Below are 17,591 nucleotides of genomic sequence, written 5' to 3' on the forward strand. Positions count from 1 at the left end.
CACAGCTGCAAGGGTGCGAGGTCGCAAGGAAGTACAGTTGCGCTGTTGAAAGGCTGCATGGTTGCAAGGCTGCACAGCTGCGTGGTTGCAAGGGTGTGCGGTTGCAATGGTATGCAGTCGTGCGAGTACAAGGGTGCACAGTTGCAAGGATGTATGGTTGTAAGGATGCGCGGTTGCATGGTTGCAAGGGCGCACGGTTGAAAGGCTGCATGGTTGCAAGGCTGCACGGCTGTGTGGCTGCAAGGATGCATGGTTGCAAGGGTGTGCGGTTGCAAGGGTGTGCAGTTGCAAGGGTGCATGGCTGCACAGGTGCATGTCTGCAAGGATGTGCGGTTGCACAGTTGCAAGGAGGCACATTTGCAAAGGATGCAAGGATGCATGGTTGAAAGGCTGCATGGTTGCAGGGCTCCATAGGTGTGTGGTTGCAAGGGTGTGCAGGTGTGCAGTTGCAAGGGTGTGTGGTTGCAAGCGTGCGTGGTTGCGTGGTTGCAAGGGTGCAGTTACAAGGGTGGGTGGTTGCAAGGGTGCAGGGGTGCATGGTTGCAAGGGTGTGCAGTTGCGCCATTGCAAGGGTGTGCGGTTGCAGGGTTGCAATTTGCATGGTTGCACAGTTGCAAAGATGTGAAGGTGCACGGCTGCACAGGTGCGCGGGTGCACAGCTGCAAGGGTGTGCGGTTGCACGGTTGCAAAGAATGCACGTTTGCAAGGATGCATGATTGCAGAGGATGCAAGGCTGCCCGGTTGCATGGTTGAAAGGCTGAATGGTTGCAAGGCTCCATGAGTGTGTGGTTGCAAGGGTGTGCAGTCGCAAGGATGCGCAGTTGCACGGTTGTATGGGTCCGTGGTTGCAAGGGTGCGCGGTTGCAAGGGTGTGCAGCTGCGCAGTTGCACGGGTGCACCGTTGCAAGGGTGTGCAGTTGCAAGGGTCCATGGTTACAAGGGTCCACGGTTACAAGGGTGCAAGGATGCGCGGTTACAAGGGTGCAGGCGTGCACTGTTGCAAGGGTGTGTGTGTCCGTGCTTGCAAGGGTGCGCCGTTGCAAGGGTGCACAGCTGCAAGGGCGCACAGTTACAAGAGTGCAAGGGTGCGCGGGTGCAAGGGTGTGCAGCTGCGCAGTTGCAAGGGTGCACAGCTGCAAGGGCGCGCTGCTGCATGGTTCCGCGGTTGCAAGGGTGCACGGTTGCAAGGGTGTGCAGCTGCGCGGTTGCAAGGGTGCATGGTTGCACGGGTGTGCAGCTGCGCAGTTGCAAGGGTGCACAGTTGCACGGGTGCACCGTTGCAAGGGTGTGCGCTGCAAGGGTGCGTGGTTACAAGGGTGCAGGCGTGCGCGGTTGCAAGGGCGTGCAGGTGCGTGGTTGCAAGGGTGCATGGGTGCAAGGGTGTGCAGCTGCGCAGTTGCAAGGGTGCACAGCTGCAAGGGCGCGCGGTTGCATGGTTCCGCGGTTGCAAGGGTGCACGGTTCCAAGGGTGTGCAGCCGCGCAGTTGCAAGGGTGCACAGTTGCACGGGTGCACCGTTGCAAGGGTGTGTGGTTACAAGGGTCCATGGTTACAAGGATGCGCGGTTGCAAGGGTGCACGGTTGCAAGGGTGCAGGCGTGCGCGGTTACAAGGGTGCAGGCATGCGCGGTTGCAAGGGTGCGCGGTTGCAAGGGTGCGTGGGTGCGTGGTTGCAAGGATGCACAGTTGCAAGGGTGCGCAGGTGCATGGTTGCAAGGGTGCACAGCTGCAAGGGCGCGCGGGTGCATGGTTGCAAGGGCGCGCGGGTGCACGGCGGGTGCGGAGCCCCGCGCCGGCGCGCGCGCACATGCAGCCCCCCCCCCCCCCCCCCCCCTTAAAGGGCCCGCAGCAGCCGGGCCCCCCCCCCCCCCCCGCTGCCAGGGGCGGCCTACCCCCGCTGCAGGACAGGGCGCCCGCCCGACGGCCCGTCCTCCCCTCCGCCGGCCCTTGGTACGCTCCGCGGGGCCGGGCGGCGAGGGGAGAGGCGGAGAGGAGGCGGCGCCGCCACCGCCTCCTCCTCCTCCTCCTCCTCCGCCTCCTCCTCCGACACGGGGCGCCGGTGGGAGCGGGGCGGGGAGGGCCGGGGGGAGAGATAAGCGGCGCGGCCGGGCGGCGTTGGATGGAGGCTCCCGTCCGCCGGGTCGCCCGCCTCAGCCTGGAATGTCCTGGGGAGCCGCCGCCGAGCGGGACCGGGACCGGGGCCGGGACCAGGGAGGGGGCGCGGCGGCTGCCCAGAGGTAACGCGCCCGCTTTCCCGCCGCGCCGCCGGCTGAGGGGGCGCGCGGGCGGCCCTTGTGAGGGGGCGCGCGGGCGGCCGTTGGCGGGGCGGGAGCGGGGAGAAGGGGAGGCGGCCGCAGGTGGCGGCGGCTCGGCGGGCGCCCGGCGCCTCCTGTCAGCCCCGCAGCCGGCTCCCGCGGGGGGGGGGACACGGCAGAGACTGAGGCGGACCCCGCCGGTGGAGCCCGTAGCCGGCACCTGAGGGGGTCCCTGGCCGGCTCGGGAGGACGGTGGGCGAGCGGGCCGCTCCCGGCCCGGGGAGCTGTGCGCTGGAGGTGAGGCGCGACCCCCGGGGTTTCTCTGGAGGGGGGGGAAAGCTGCGTTTGGAGCCGGGGTTCGGGCGCAGGGTTTATTCAAACCATCTGAGTGGATTTTTTTTGTGTGTGTGTGTGTCTCCTCTGCGAGACTGAGCGGGAGAAAGGACTAAACCCGAGCGCTTTGAGTCGGGGAAGGGGGAAAAAAAACCCCTTCGGAGCGCAGTTTCCCTGCTCTGCCTCCAGTCTGTTCCTGATTTACGGTCTCATTTCACAGTGAAAGTCGCTCTGACTCTGCTATATTTGTCATGAAAACGCCGTTCTGTTTGAAGTTGCGGCAGGGGTGGGGTTTAGCCCCCTAACCACCTTAAAACTGATCATCTCGATCCTTGTTTTTAATCTATAAGGTCGCTTTTCCCTGCGATCAGAGCGCTTGAAAGTCAGCCCCTAAAGCAAGAGGTGGTGTGCGATGCCCGAGGACTCCGGCTGTAAAGCGTCGTGACATCTTAACTCTGATTATTTTATTCCTTGCATTAAGGTGCCTCCGTCCTGCAAGCTATCTAGTTCTTGAATTTGAAATTACTTTTGCTTGCTTTGTCTGTCTCTTTGCCAGGAAAAGAATAATAATCACCCAGTTGCTGACTTTTAATGAGAGAACTTTCCAGCCCACTATTGCCTGTTTTCAATATTGGTGTTTTCAAACCAAAAGGGAAATGGTTTCTCAGACGTGACACACAACTTTTCAACTGTTAGGCAGAAATCAGGCGATGTTTATTTTGCCCCTGCCTCGTAACTTTTTAAAGGGTTGGCGAATGGGTAAATGTGATGGCTTTATGTAGCTCCTTTTTTTTTTTTTACTGCTTTCCCCAAATGATTTGCTGCGTCTCTGCGCTGGGAGGTTTCTGAGAAGGAGTAGCTGCGCCGAGCCTGCGGCTGTAAAACTGTCAGCTCTGAAGGGGTGTTTACTCAGTGAGTTGTATCTTTCACACATGCACCAGAAATACAATTTACTAACCCAAACACCGGGGTTGTCACTCCGCAGCCGCTGCTCACTGGGGTGACTGGCAGCGCGTTAACTTTTATTCTCTGGGGTTTGGTCATTCGTGGCCCGGCGTTTTCTTTGAGCGAAGCAGGTAACTCTGTTGTGCTGGTGCTTAAAGCCGAGCTGCGTGGAGCCGGTTTGCTGTTCTGCTCATCTCCCATAACTCCGGTGTCTCGACGGTTGCGATTTGTGTGATGTACTGCCCGTCCGTAACTTCTTTAAGGAGAAAAAGTGCTTTTCTAATAGTGGGCACCGAGGGCAGGGGCCCACTCCTTCATGTTGCTATATTCCAAAAATTGTCCGCTCGAGTAGTGGTGAACGTTTGACGGCATGATTTCTGAACACTTTTCTGTTAAACTTGATAGCGTATGCCCTAATTACAACCAGCGTGCTTTTGTTCCACCAAATTAAAATAGGCGGCGAGCGCTGCTCGTGTGATTCGCATGCGTCAAAACCAAACCCCTACTTTTTTAAATCAGTTACAAGCCTGTCTTGTGGGGAGGGCTGCTCTGTTAAAAAGAAATAAACATTTTTTTCCTGTAATCCCTTCTCCAAAACACGAGGGAAGCCTCCGAATGGCTCCATCTATGTCCCAGAAAAACCCGTGGGCTTGTGGAGCAGCCGTAGAAACCCATGACTGTTGCTCAAAACTATTCACTTACTTAAAGCTGGACTCGTGGGTAGAAATACCGAGACGGGATCCACTGTTTTACCTGTCTGCTTCATGTTAGAGGAGAAAAAAAAAGATACCTTTTGAGGGGTAGGAAGTAAGACGGGAACAGCTCTAGCGGCGAGGGATTAGTAATTCACCCAAGGATGAGCGCGGTAGCTTTGTCGCTTGGATTAATGCGATTTACACCCTTCAGCTGCCCCGAGCGCTTGTAAGCAGCCATGCCCGTGCGTGCAAGGTGAAGTGTGGGAGGGCCCGTGGGCTGCTCCCACCTTGGCGAGCTCTAATACGCCACGGAAAGCAGCTTGGAGTGGGTTTTTTGCCATCCCCCGTGCAATTTCGGTTTTTTTTTCATCCTTTTGCAAGCGCGGGGGTTTGGTGGGATGCCAGGTCTACCTGGTGCTGGTCGTCCTTTGCCTACCAGCCCTTCTGCATGCTGGCGGGTGGTCTTTGGGCCGGGACTCATGTGTGCTCCCGCTGCTGGCTTGCTGGGCAGCCTGGATGGGGTGCGCTGGTACTAAACTTGGTGTTTCTTACCCCAAGACTGAGGTGGGAGGGGGGAAACATGTAAGGAGAGGCCTGACTCTGCTACAGGGGCAAATGCCGCCAGTGCTTTCATTATCTCAAGGTGTGCTGTAAGCCTATAAACTGAGGCTCATGCTTACTTTGGCTCCCTGGTGTGCCAGAGGAATAAGGCAGCTGTGCTCCAACTTCAGGTGATGTCACTTGAGGATTTTAACTGTCAGAGCTTAAAAATACACTGGCTTGTTTAAAGACTGCTTCTGCAGATGTGGAAATTGTGAAGCAAAGCAATTGATTCGCTCGCGTGAGCGCACAGCCGAACCGCTGTTCGTCATCTCATAAATCCTCCTCCGCCTATCCCCCAGCAGACCGGCTTTGCCTAACGAAGTCCTCGGTCGTACCAAGACCACTGAAATTAATTTGGTGACTGCTTGAGATAAGACGCTACCATTAGAGTGTAAGACTAGCAAAGCTTCAGCTGCGGCCCCCAAAAAAACCCCAACTAACTGGGAAGCATGTGATGGTTAAATCATTTGGGGAATAAAGCTGTTTTCTAAAGCAGTGCCTGATGCAGCTAATTGTGCGGTACGGTTTAGCAGCACCTCCTCCCGGTGCTCCTCTTCCCGTGATTGTTAGCGTCGTTGATGTGACCGAGCGTGTAAAGGACCAGCTGCTTCGATTGCGCCTTCCTTGGGCAGTTGTTCGCAGGGCTGGGCGTGAGGAGCAGTAAGTCACAAGCTGATATCTCTGGGCGTTTGTACGTGCAGGTCTAGCTTCTCTCTGCTTCATGAAGAAGGGTTACATAGGTAGCATGAGCTATTTCTAATTCCGTATGTGAAAAGGCTCTGAACCTCACCTAGATTTCCCACACCTTCTACCAAACCCGCTCCTTTTACTTTCTGTAAGAGCTCTTTTCCCACTTCCCCTTTTGCCAGGCCGTTTAGCCTGCGCTGGGAAGACTTCTGCTCTCGTCTTCCTCACTTCCACGCTTGCAAATGTCCTGCGTAGTTGTGTTGGCACGCAAACATACGCAAAACGATGCGAAAATGTGGTGAGTTTGCTGGGGGACTTGGTTCCAGCGAGGCTTTGAAACCTTTGGTTTAGTACCAGCAGCCCTGAGACTGAGTGAGTCTTCACCCACAAACCTGTTGAGATCTGGTATTTCAGATAACATTTGATATGGAATCGCTTTAATCGGCGTGCTGCGCGCGGCTCGGAAACCTGCCTGACGTCTTTTGTTAGGCAACATCTAATTTGTATGAATTAATTGATACCTTATACTTGACCTTTATATGTAGAGTCAGTTTTTTTGTCTACTGCTTCGCTTATGAGTAGCGAGTGGCTCTGCTTCAGCTGAGTCACGCCGCTTTCCCACTTGTTTTTCTGTCGGTTTTCTGGTTTTCCTCAGTGTTCCAGTGGGCTGGGGAGCTTCTGAGACGATTTCTGTCTGCAGCTGGAGTGAGACTGATCAAAAGCGCTGGCTTGTGGAGCTTAAGAACTTTTAAAAGTTTTTTAAATCTTGTATGAAGCGGAATTGGTCAAATTTCTTCTTTAAATGGGAATTTCCAGCTTCTCTTGCAATCCCGACTCTTAAAGCTGGTACCTGGGGACCAGACTGTGTTCTCCGTAAGCTGCTTTGCTATTTTAATCTAGTTTGTTAACAGGTGAGCTGGTACTGGATCTGCTCTCTGGGCATATTCCCTTTCCTGCTGGCTTAATGCTCTCCCGGTGGCTTCCCCGACCAAGTCCTGGTATTGTGTGTGTCCCCTCCTCCCACATTGTTCGCTCTGGGATAGTGCTTGTTCTTGGCAAATTCAGCAAAAAACCTCTTAGCTGTATTACTTCAGCTAACGAGAGGTCTACAGCTACCTGGGAATTGCTAGAATTGATAGTTTCCTCTGTGTGTCTGTGTATATATATTTTTTTTCTTTCAGTTGAGTGTTCTTCCAGTAATTTCCTTGGTAGGTGGCTCCGTACATCTTCCAGGGCCGAGCGTGTCATAGTTTTCCACTTAGTTTCCCCAGCTCGCTTCTCCCTTTCCGGCGCGGATGATGATTCTCCAGTGACAGTTATCACTTTAGGGTAAACTGCTTGTTCAGCCCTACTAGGGATTGAGACTTGTGCATCCAGACCACCTGTCTTTTCCATTAAGACCCTGCTTGCTCTTTTGATGCGAGAAATATCTTCTGTCTTTCAACAGGAGGGAAAATAATCATGCAAGGTGGGTTGTTTTCCTATTTCCCATACCTACGAGATATCTCGGAGCTCTTCTAGCCAGGTGGGACTCTTACTATTTTTTTTTTGGTCTTTTTTTCCCCCCCTCCCCGGCTCCTTGGGCGCAGTTTCACGTTACAGCTCAGTCGGAGGACTCGCTGCTGCAGGAGGTGGCAGGTACGTTCCTGCCTCTTCCCCGCCGTGGGAATCCAGCACCGAGCAGCTGCGGGGGAGTGACTCCAGCTAACCCCTCAAAAAAAAAAAAACCAAACCAAAAAACCCAACAAGCCCCAAACTTTCTGCTGGATCTTGCCCCACAGTTATGGAGTTGCTAAATCTTCCACCCCGATGACTGGGGAGGCCTCTGGGGGCCGGAGGGGTGGCGGGGGGGACGGGAGACCGGCCCCTTTTGGCAGCAGCCGGCTTTTAAATTGGCTTAGCTGTCTCATAAAACCGCGCTCTGGATGCTGCAGCTGAGCCAAGAGCCGGTTGCCTTCCCTAGGGGGGGTGTCTTGCCATTCCCCCCTCCATCTCCTGCCCCTCGCTAGAAATGCCCGATTCAACCAGTTCAGCTCACTAAAACGGCGGGGGGGGGGGGATGGTGGAAAAACCCCAGTAATCCCCCGAAACGCAGAGCAAGATAAGCCAGCTGGGTTGGAATATTTTCTTCCAGCTTGGCAGCTGGGGCAATGCCAAAAGCAGCAGGAGGGAGCAGGGGCGGGGGGAGCCGAGCGCGCAGGGGGGAAGGAGTCCATCCCTTTGGCAGCGGCCAGCTTTCGGTTCGGCTTAGCTGTAAGGTGAAACCGCGCCCTCGGCCTCACCTGTCTGTCTGATCATGCCTTTGATTTATACTCTGGGTTTTGCTGTTTAGTTTTCCCCGCAGACTTCAACCATTGTATCTGATAATGAACCAAGTGGTTGAGCCTTATTTGTTTAATTCAAAGACAAGTTTAATATTTCCTACCTCGCAGTCGTACAAAGTCTGCCTGCCTCGCAGACTTTAGTTTTTTCTTGCAGCGAACCCGTAAAACGCTGAAGAACGTTAGACAAGGGGGGAAAAAACCGCTCGTGCCGCGAGCAGCCCCTCGCTGAAAAAGGGGCTCTGTGAAGGAGAAAGGCAAAGGGGCTGGGCACCGCTGGTTTACATTTTTGGGGTGTTTTGGGGGTGTTTTGTCTTGGCGAAGGTAGCTGTAGGTTGTGTTGCCTGCTAGGTGTATCCTGCCGGCTCACTCCTTCCGCGTGCTGGTGCTTCCCTGCGTTGTGGGCTGCCGGCTCCGGTCAGAGGTGAGCCATGGGGATCTTCTCTGCTCCCTTTAATGTCGGGTGAAGAAAGGACTGTTTGTGAATGCCTCTGTAATTGCTCTGCGTCATCTGCTGAAGCACTGAGGGACAAAGGGGTGCTGGAGATGTCCTTCCTCTTGGAGAGCGGCATCCTATTTTGCATCGACACCTTGTGCCTGAGTGGCAGCCTTGCTCTAGCTGGAGATGCTCTTGTTCCGGCGAGGGGATGGTACTGGGGGTTTTCCCTTTCCCAGTCATCACTGGTAAAACAAACCATTTATCTGGCTAAAAGGCCTCATTTTAAAGCATCTTAAAAGAAATTATGGGTTTTTTAGATGTCAGTTCAGGGGGTAACCCCCAGGTGACTGTTCCTCTCGTGAGGAAAAGTCCCATCTGGGGACCTGCATGAAGGAAAGAGGACAGTTAAGGTGGCCCCTTCTGAAACAAACTGAAGATGATTCTTCCGAGTCGAAATCCCCTACTTGCTTCCAGATTGATCCAAGCTAGTTTCTCCCCAAGTAAAGTCACTGTAATCAGGTGGTATTTTTCTGGTTTTTAATTTTCTTTTTTTTTCCTTCTTGTTTGTTAAGAGATGATAGATCGGTCCAAATAAGGGTATGAGAAAGGCTGGCGATTTTCAGGAGGATCCGCAGACAGTCAGTGCATGACTTGTTGCCTTTATCTCTGAGATCAGGAGATTCCTTTGCAGTGATGGATTAATCCACTCTTGAGTGAATAATATAACTGAGAACAAGTAGGAGCCAGCGCTCCAAACAGATGATTTGTTTAATATGTGTGTGCCTCTCCTCCCCGCCTCCCCTTCTGAAAAGCTTCTTTCTTCACCGTTTCATTCAGCCTGCCTGCTGAAATCGTACGACGACCTGCGTGCGTGCCAGCCCCCCGTAGCGAAGGAGGGATGAGGACGGGGCTGTACCAAAGGCCTCTGATCCCAGGTGGACGAGAAGATAAACCACAGCTCCACCAAGCCGAGGGGAGGCTCAGGTTGGAGAGGGTGCCCGCGGGCGGCTCTGGCCATGACATCACCCGTCCACTCTGGCCGTGACATCACCCGGCTGCGCATACTCCACGCCCTGGTTAGAAGTACTGATGCTGGCGCCTGCTGGGGGGCTGAGCTTGCACCGCTCGGGTCTCTCGGTGTCCCAACGCAAGGCAGCGTGCTCGGCGTCCAGGAAAAAAGCCGTATATAGGAGCTTGAAAAACTGGGGTGGGGAGAATGAACTTGTTGGGGACGAGGAGATGGCAACGGGTGGCTTAGAAGTAGAAAGTAGAAAGTTGTTTCGGAAGTTGGCTCTTCAGTTGTGCCAGGCTGACTCTGTGGCCTTCTGAGCTGGTCGGGGTTGTTCTGGAGCCACGCACCAAAGCTCTTCTCCCAGTGACACGTGGGTAGTCCTCGTTACCGCACACGCAGTAGGATACGAGGCTGGGAAGAGAGTTGCGCAACTTTAGCGATGGAATTCACGTAGCTAAATCTGTTATCATCCCTATGGATATACTGGAATAACTTTTTGGCAGCTCGTAAGCTGTGTCTTGTCGCTCTAACATCTTGGAACACATCAAGGGGAGGTCCTGTTGGTAGGCTCGAAGAGGCTGTGAGATCTGACGCTTACAGATGTCTGGGCGGGTCTTCCCCCTGCTCAGGACCCCCTGGGTCTTCCTGGCAAAAGCTGCGATGGCTCAAGGTCAAGTTGGTGAAACTCGTCAGCTTTGGCTTTCCTGAGAGCTGGCGTTCTTGCATTGATCTGATCCCCTTGGGGTGTGGGATGGGAAGTGCTAGTGACAGCTTTCACCTGTATTTTGGAGAATTTTGGAGAAATGTCTGTACTGAGAGAGCGGTGAAGCACTGGAAGAGGCTGCCCAGGGAGGTGGTGGAGTCACCATCACTGGAGGTGTTCAGGGAATGTGTGGACGTGGCACTGCGGGACATGGTTTAGTGGGCACGGTGGGGTTGGGTTGGTGGTTGGACTTGACAATCTTACAGGTCTTTTCCAACCTTAGTGATTCTGTGATTCTGTTCTGTGAATTGCTGTGTGGGGCAAAGAGAAGATCTTTAAAACAGCATTTCCCCCTTTGGAGCATGGCTTTTGCTGGTGTTGGCTGTACGTAATTTCTGGTAGCTGAAGAGTTTTGCTGCGTAATGTTCCAACACCATGTAGATTAAATGTATTGCGGAGTCAAACTAAACAATAGCGTGTGGTTTTCCTTTATTTCCCCCCGCCCCTTCCCCACGGTAAGAGCTCACAACAGTTAAGGAGTTACGGCTATGCGTGTGTACGCTCAAGCGTAGGCTCGGATTTTCATAAAGCTTGCTGAGGGCTGTTACTTCTACATTTGCAATAGCTTCAGGAAATCTCTTTGTTTCTTGGGAGCCTTTTCAGAAGGTGTTTTGGTCTAGCGCTTGGATACTTGTTGCCTAAATACTTTGCAGTGACAGCGTATCACAGCTTGATGGAGATTTGAGTCTCCTCTAATAAAATGCAAGCTCAGGAGGAAAACCCCGAGGGGTTTTTGGAACAGAAGATGTTTTCTGTTCCTGCCACTAATCTTTGTTGCAGAATGAAATAGGAATGTATACTTTAAATCTTTGTCAGGGTGTAGAAGGAAGCTGGCAACGGATGTAATCAAAAACGTTATTATCAAAACTCTCTAAATATGTTGAAATTTCAAGCTTAATGATATAATTTTAAATGCAACTATTCAGACTGAGGCATTTTTTTGGGTGCAGATTGCACTTCCGAATTGCTGTGTGCGTCGGGATCAACCCGAGAGGAGTCTGGGACCAGGTCGCAGATGGTGGATGCTGAAGTTAGGCGGTCTGCGGTCGTGTGGCCTCAGTCTCTTCAGCTCTGTGAGTCGTCGTTGGAACAGGTCTCAAGTGAATTGGGTGGTAGCGTTAAATCGAGGCGCCATTTTTCTAGGTCACGGGCTTTTGAGCTGAGCGCTCAAAAAAAGGTCTAGTTTTCAAGGTAGCATTTTTCCTAATTAGTGCATTTGCCGTTGCTCGTATGTAACCGACAAACAGACATGGAAAGTATGTATATCTGGAGTTTGTGGGAAACAACTCTTACTGGTTTCAGTAGAACACAATGAAGCAACACCGGATCCTACGCGCGGTAGCAAAGACCTTCATCCACCTACCCGGTACGACAGGAGACCGAAAGTCTCCAGCCTTATTCTTGTAGGTGGGAATAAGGGAACTGCAAGTAACCTTCACCCTTCCCACCCCTCTTCCTCGAGTGGAGAGGCTGCAGGTTGAGGACGTAAAAGAAGCTGAAGCCCTTCTCTGAGCCGAAGGTGTGAAGCTGTTTATTTTCACTCTGGAAATGTATATATTGTGGGAGGCAGATGCTAGCCTGCTTAACCTAAGCATTCACCGCTTATCTGGGGTCTGGCGAGTGTACAAGTGTTGTCCCTTCAAATCCCCCAATATTAAAAAGTCCAGGCACCTTTCTCTGGCTCAGTCTGAGATTGCTTTACAAAACACACAGAGAGAAGCCAACAAAAAAAAGAAACACGTGCTTTCTTTGCCAAGTTTAAATGAAGACTAATGCCGTGGTGCTGCTTAATCTTGTTTTTCTTGCTATCTGATGGATGCTAACATGGGATGGAATCAATCCCGGCAGCCGGTTATCTTTGCAGGGCCCCTGTGTGTTGCTGAGCTCGGCATTAAAGTCTTGCAGGGGAGCTGATGTGCTATGAAGAGCCTCGAACCTTCTTCCTATGTTGCGATGCCACCCCAGCGGTGTCCCTTCTTCCTTTGGGAAGGTGTCTCCTGGAATCTCCAGTCTGCTGTTGGACGTCCGAACAGAAGTCCTGTTCAGCAAAGTAGGATATGTCTGTGCGAGTGAAAACAGGGTGCAGTCAGGTTAACCTGGTTGGAAAATTCTCCCTGGTACCCATGATGAAACTTAACTACTTTCCTATCAGCTGCTCATGTTCGAACTGGTTCTGCTGGTAATAGCTGCCGTTGCCCTGATTCGCGGGAGGAGGTTGAGGGCTCTGACTCACGAACTGCCGCTGTTTGACGTTGCTGCCCGCGACTGTCCGTCCGCTCTGGGCTGGGGTCCCTACCTCTAGCAGGGGTGAGCCGACAGCGCGGCGTCGACTCGGAGCTCAGCTGCAGCGGGTGAAGCAGCAGAGCTGGAGAAGCCGAACCCTCAGGCGACGGTTTCATGATCGCTGCTGCCTCCTTCCCCTGGATCGACGCTCTCCTTCGGCTCCGCTGGCACGAGGAGGGAGGCGGGAAGCTACGGCCGGTGCTCGGTGGCGCAACGCGCCTGAGCAAACCCAACCCAAAGCCTCCCTCTCCTTTCCCTGCGTTCTGCTACCCCTCTCCTCGCGTGGGAGCCAGGTTAGTTCGTTGCAGCAAACCTGGCCTGACCAACGTGGTTTTCTCATTTTTTTTTTTTTCTCTCTGCTTAGCTGTTGCGTTGAGACAGCCTTTATCTGGGCCCGAGGCTAAGGGGATTGTTTTGCTAGAGGAATATTGCCAGTTGTGTCAGGATTCCTTCCCTCTAGGTTAAGAAACTCAGAAGCGTGTTTTTGCCGGAGAGTTCGGACTTCAATTTTGAAACCAGGTTTGATTTGTTGAGCGTGGGGGAAGGGAGGGGAGGAGAGCAGTAAAACCGAATTACCCGGTGAGCGTACTGTAACGCTGAAAGATGAATTGTTCGAAGGCTTGTTTTAATCAGGGGAAGAAAGGACAGACTCTTTCCTGCTTTCTCCCTCAGCTGTCACTGGTTAGCTGGTTTGCTTTTTAATAAGCATTGTTCTCCTGCCTGTCTACCCTGGAGACTGGGTTCGGCGGCAGCGTGTGTTGGCATCGCGTGTGACAGCGTGTGGACTACTGTAAAAGGAGCGGGAGGCGGCAATTTCAAGCGGAGGACAGCACTTTTGCTTAGGAAACAGAGTCAAAACGGATCGGTTGCTCTGTTTTGTGCATGATTTCAGCCATCCACAGGCACGGTGAATTCTAAAGGGTGACTAACAACTGTGCTGTAGCACACAGGCTTTGCTCTCCGGTTCCAGCGCGCCTCCCATATCCTGCAGCCATGAGTTCACAGGCTCCTAATTGCCTATGATGTAAGACAGCAGTAGATGGGGTTGCTATAAATTCTGACTGCAGGTGTGGATTTAATAGTTGTGCTTCCCTTTAAGGGATCACGGATAGCATGGATCCCTGCAAGTTGCAACAGACTGAGTTGGACTCTGGGTAAGGCAGCTAAAAGAACCCATTCGCCTGCTTTTTTTTTTAGAGCTGTTGCTTGCTGGAGGCTACCGATGCACGAGGTGTCGGCGTTCGTCTGGAATCGCCTCAGAAATGAGCTCGCTGTCCCCTAGCAGAGCTTGCCCACGGTTGCTCTTCTTTTCATCGACCTTCTCTTGGGTCAAAACTTACCAGGCGTGAGAGCGCTGCTGGAAGCGGACCTTTAGGCAGCGTGCGTGGACACCGGCTCCTTTGTCTGACAGGTTTTTCTGATGACCAGAGCGAGCCTGTGGTTCTAATCCTTTTTCTTTAATCGTGCTTGATTCCGGTTATAGGAACCGTAGAGAAATTATGAACGGGAGTGGTCGTCCTTGATGTGTGAAATGCAAACTTTTTGGAGGGGAAAAGACGCAGCTCGAGGCAGTACTGAAGCTCGCTGTGGCGTGTGCACGTGTCGCTCAGATAATTAGTACGCCGAGTCCCCTAGCTCACTTGTGAGGCATGCCTGTTTTCTCTTGGAGTCGGGTTTCATATATTTTTCTTAATTTTTGCCTACATTCTTGCAGTTCAGGGTTTATTATGGATTCTGAGGTGCTGCTTCATAAGTTGATCTGAGGCCTCACGCTGTTAAGAGTGCAAAGTTCCCATTCGTGGATGTCCATTCCTACCCCCTCCTTTGGGCCAGCGCTCCGAGCCTGTGTGGTGAGCTGAAACTGCTCCCTCATCCAGGTGAAAACTAAACCTCATTTTTCTTTGGCTGAGTTTTCAGCTGGATCTGCCAGCGGGTCTGACTCACTCGGTGGCCGCAGGATCGTTGGTGCAGATAGGAGAATGCAAGCCAGGTCCTGAAGGAAGGTGTTGCTGCCCTCCTCGGCAGCAGCTTGTCTTTAAATTGGCTTAAACTGGTTGCGAAATCTCAATCTTGGTGAAAATCACTCGGTTGAAAAAGTAAAACAAATGCCTCGCTCCGAGGATCAGACCAGCCCTGCAGGAAGGAGCAGAGAGGTGGGGGTTTGCAGAAGGACCCTTCGAGACGTGGTTGAAGGGGAGCAGAGCTGTCCTTGGGGACCGTCAGGCGGTGCGACAGAATCGGTGCAGGTGTTGAGCTAGATACAGGAAAGAAAATGGGAATATGGGGCAAAGTAGTGCCTGGCCAGGAGAGAATGAGAGGGGTGAGGTCTCGGGGGCGGACTTGAAGAGCGAAGGGTGAGAATTTTGGACATATTTGGCCTACAGTTATTCTGATGGAACTGTTAGGCTAATGATACCTTTGGATCCCTTGGGGTCTAAAAGCCCTTATTTAGGCATTTAAGCATAATTGCAGCCCAGCAGAACCATGTATTAAGCTAATGCTCTGTTCTTTCTCTTCCCCCGAGGCTGGAAGAGTCAGAAACCATACCCACTTCGTTAGTGTGACAGCAGGGGGACTGTCGGCTTTTTTTTCTGAAGTTAATAATAAAAATTAACCTAATTGTTATGCCTGTTTGTAGGTAAGAAAGTGTGTGACGATTTATTTTTTTTCCCTAATGTCTGTCTTGCTGTGACCGGCGCTGATACGGCAGGGTGGAAATCCCAGGTCTCCCCCATCAGAGCATGTACGCGTGTCGATAGCAGCCTAGTGACTCGGGAGCGTTTTCAGCTGCGTGCCGCAGAGGCGCAGTACACAAACCGTTAAATTTCCTTCCCTCGGCTCACAAATCCATTTCTTCAGTCAATGCCAAAGCATGCGTTCTTCTATCAAGACCATATGTACGCCAAGACCGAGGTTTTAAAGTCAAGGTGTTTTTGAAATATTGGAGTGCAAATTAAGTATCTGAGTAATCTTAACTGTCTTCTGAAAAAAAAAAAAGTCTCTATCAGCCTCACGTATAACTCAAAGGATTAATGGAAAGCTAAACTTTGATCAGAGTCCAACAGCTGATACCAACCATGAGACTTTCCAGGCCTGAAAGCAAAACAGAAAAATCCAGTGAACGACTCAGCGAAAGATCTGCTTCTCCATCTCTGAGGCAGGCCAACTCTTTGGTCGTGTTTTCAGGCCAATACCTCGGGTTTTTTCCTCAGTTGCTTCATGTCTTCTCGTGTCACCTTTGTCCTGTGACACTGGACCTTGCCTGTGACAGAGTTTGAGTAAATTATTGACGTGATTTAGGATGTTGATAGCTTTGGAAAAAGGCACATATGCCTTACTAAGGAAGGCCATCAGGACTTAAGGTCCCCTATCCTTGTAGGAACTCGGTAACTGTCTCGCTCGCTCAGTGCTGTTTGTTTTTCCTGCCGCCCTGAGCAAACATTCAGTCTTCATTTTGACAAAACCAGCGTGCCGCCACAAACGGCTGCACAATTGCCAAGATGTTTTAGCCCCCAAAATTGCTCTCGGGATTCATCACTGATTCACGATTAAAAAATCGTGTGGCGCAAGTGTGAAGCTTCATGCAGGCTCCTGCAAGGCCGCTTACAAAAATGCGTATTCAATCGGTATTTTTACTCTTTTTAGGTAACCCGCATAGGGGACGCTTGGATGCTGGCTTAGCGCTGATTGATTTGGACGCTAGGCATGGGTATGGGCAGGAACGCGGAGACCTTAATGAAATCCAAGGCGAGGACTGAAAAGGTTGCGCAACTGTAATTTCCCTCCTTTAAGTTGTTGCGATAAGGATCTAGAAAGTATACTTTCATTTGTTTAAAACGTAATAAATAAATATGAACAGAACATCAAAGGATGCCTTTTCTTGTAATTTTCAAATGCCTTTGGTTTGTTTCTCTAGATGCCTTTGAGCGTGTTTCATTGCATTCTCTGACCTGTTTATGTCTTTCACACTTGGTTTATAGGGTCACTGTCAGCAAACTGTATTTTGTGGGGTTTTCCCTTTCAGATTTTTTTAGGATAGAGAAAATACCAGGCTTGCAGGACTGCTAGGCAGAGTTCAGTCTGTTTTCTAAAAGCACCCACAAAATCCCTTTGAAGTATGTAACTTTATTACTTACACTCACGAAATCCTGTCTTCCGTGATGCCATAATTCTAATATAAATGCCTAATTATGGTATTTTTTTTAAAAAAAAAAAACAACCACTTATGTAAATGCCTGGCTCCTTATCTCCATTGCTCGGCTTCCTGTAATTTAGTAACACAGAAACTGCAGTTTCAGTGCTCGAGGTGGAGAAGAGTAGAACGGGAGCACTTGAAATTTTTTTTTTTTTACGCGCGCTGTGATTACAGCTCGACTTTTTTTGGAGCTCGAGCCCTCTCTTGGCAGCGTAATTAGGAACACATTGATTCTTATTGCAGCTGGCAGCTGCTCGCTATTGCCTTTTTCAGCTTATGACCCCCATAGTCCCGCTGACCTTTCCTGGGGTTAGTCGTAGGCCCTTTTCATTGTGATGGGCTAGAAGTGGCTCATGTGGAGTTGATTATTTCCTTGCTTGTCTGGCCTTTTTGGTGCCATAACTCCAAGTCACTTCCATTTTCTTCCCCTGCTTTTGGCTGACCACAGTGAAAGGAAATGCTTTTGCTGGCGACAGGATCGGTTTGCACGCTTGACTGCCTCGATTGAGACCCTGAAAAGGGGGGAGGGGGAGGGTAATGAACACTGTAGGTGCTGCATTTGCTTTTTAAAGGTTGATGTTAATGATTGAGTGGTCATTAAGCGTTGGTAAAAATGAGGCTTCGGCAGGCTCGGTTGCCTTTTAGCGAACTCAAACCCGCGTGTCGCCATCTAAAAATCCCTCCGCCGCATCCTTGATGTACGGCAGCCGTGTCTTTAGGAGCGGTACGCACCAGCTTTGTGGCATGTGGGTGAACTCACCGGTGTCAGTTGCCGGGGTCCTCCTTGAGGCTTTCCCGGCTACCAAAAAGACCCAGGAATAAACCCGGGGGGTTAGTCCGTAAAGCCGAGGGGCAGACAGACTGTCAGTGGCTACCGGGCTGCTCACCCGCTCCTCCCCAGCACAAAAAGCTAATGAAGTATATATGCCAGCTGTTACACTCATTTTGCCAGACCCCAGGAGGACGGCATGAAGACAGTCAGTGATCAAAGGCTTTGGAGATCACTGAGGAGCCGAGCTGCAGGAATGTCTGATTGCTTTCTCTTGGAATGCCACAGGCTTC

At 51.7% G+C, this 17,591-nt stretch overlaps 1 protein-coding gene across 1 annotated transcript in view; it reads left to right on the forward strand.

Moving 5' to 3' along the window:
- The first annotated feature begins 2,199 nt into the window (after positions 1–2,199).
- CDON (cell adhesion associated, oncogene regulated) overlaps positions 2,200–17,591 on the forward strand; it is a 54,532-nt gene continuing 39,140 nt past the window's right edge. The window contains exon 1 of the mRNA XM_059829602.1: positions 2,200–2,235. The gene's annotated coding sequence lies outside the window, so the exon portion shown is untranslated. The remainder of the gene's footprint in view (positions 2,236–17,591) is intronic.

This window comes from Gavia stellata, chromosome 26 (assembly GCF_030936135.1).
Source record: "Gavia stellata isolate bGavSte3 chromosome 26, bGavSte3.hap2, whole genome shotgun sequence".
Taxonomy (NCBI): domain Eukaryota; kingdom Metazoa; phylum Chordata; class Aves; order Gaviiformes; family Gaviidae; genus Gavia; species Gavia stellata.